Raw genomic sequence first — 1,500 nt, forward strand, 5'->3', positions numbered from 1 at the left:
CGCTATGAGTTGGTTCCGACTCGATGGCACCCGAAAACAACAACAACAATACACTATCAAACACTAGAAAATGAGGGACAAACTTACATGTTCTAATACACTATCAAACAGTTTAAAAACTCCCCTCCTTCCCACAGCAATTGACAAGCCATGGGAGACCCTTGCGTGAGGCAGATCAAAATCAAAACCAGTGTAATGAAGCTATTAGTCAAACAAAAAGTGATGTATGAAAATAAACAAAACAACAAGAAGAAGAGATTAAAAAAATAAAGGCTGAAGATGGTGAAAATGATGCCATTAAAAAGCAGGCAGAGATCTTACAAGAGTCATGGATGATGATCCCAGATTGCCAGCACAGGTTGGAAGCTGCATATACTGATCTTCTGCAGCTGAAAGTGAAAAAGAGTTGGTTGAAGCTGAGGAATTTAAAGAAGCACATTCAGTACTGGATTCAGTGAAGTTGGAAGCCTGACATTTTTCAGGATGGGTTTTTTTTGCCTTAAATCCTGGGATCCATTCCACAGTTCATTATTTTTGACCACTGCTGTGTTATGTTCAAGTAGAATGCAAATGGGATTCTTTTTATGCAGTTTGTCTAATAAAACAGTTTCTTTTATTAAAAAACAAAAATTAAAAAAAACAAACAAAAAACAAGCCACAGGCAGTAGATAAAATAAATGACTGGGACCTCCTAAAAATTAAAAACTCATGTGCATCAAAATATTTCAATAAAAGAGTAAAAAGGGAGCCCACAACCCGTGAGAAAATTTTTTGCAATGACATATCAGACAGAGGACTAATATCTAAAATTTATAGAAATCTACAACTCCTCTACAATAAAAAGACAAATATCCCAATTATAAAATGGGCACAGGACAAGAACAGACACTTTACCAAGACAGCCAACAAATATATTAAGAAGTGTTCACCATCATTAGCCATTGTTGTTGTTATGTCCCCTGGAATAGGTTCTGACTCATAGCAACCCTGTACAGGGTTTCTGAGCTGTAAATCTTTCTTTATAGGAGCAGAAAGCCTCATCTTTCTCCCCTGGAACAGCTGGTAGTTTTGAACTGCTGACCCTGAAGTTAACAGCCTGATTTGTAACCACTATGCTACCAGAGCTCCTTTCATTAGCCATTGGAGAGATGTAAATCAAAACAACAATGAACTTTTACACACCAACTTTTACAGTGAAGTTAAAAAAAACCAGAAAACACCAAATGCAGATGAGGATATGAAGAGATTGGGACCCTCCTGCATTGCTGGTGGGACTGTAAAATGGTTCAACCACTCTGGAGAATGGTATGGTAAGTCCTCAGAAAGGTGGAAACAGAAATACCTTATGACCCAATAATCCCTCTGCTGGGGATGTATACCCACAAAACATATGAACTAGGATACAAGTAGATATATGCACACCGATGTTCATCAAAGCACTACTTACAATAGCAAAAAGATGGAGAGAGCCTAAGTGCCCAACAACGGAAGAATGAATAA

At 37.7% G+C, this 1,500-nt stretch overlaps 1 pseudogene; it reads left to right on the forward strand.

The window, feature by feature from the left end:
* The first annotated feature begins 150 nt into the window (after window positions 1–150).
* LOC102813285 lies at window positions 151–472 on the forward strand (annotated as a pseudogene).
* The last annotated feature ends 1,028 nt before the right edge of the window (window positions 473–1,500 follow it).

This window comes from Chrysochloris asiatica, unplaced genomic scaffold, assembly GCF_000296735.1.
Source record: "Chrysochloris asiatica unplaced genomic scaffold, ChrAsi1.0 scaffold03756, whole genome shotgun sequence".
Lineage (NCBI taxonomy): Eukaryota > Metazoa > Chordata > Mammalia > Afrosoricida > Chrysochloridae > Chrysochloris > Chrysochloris asiatica.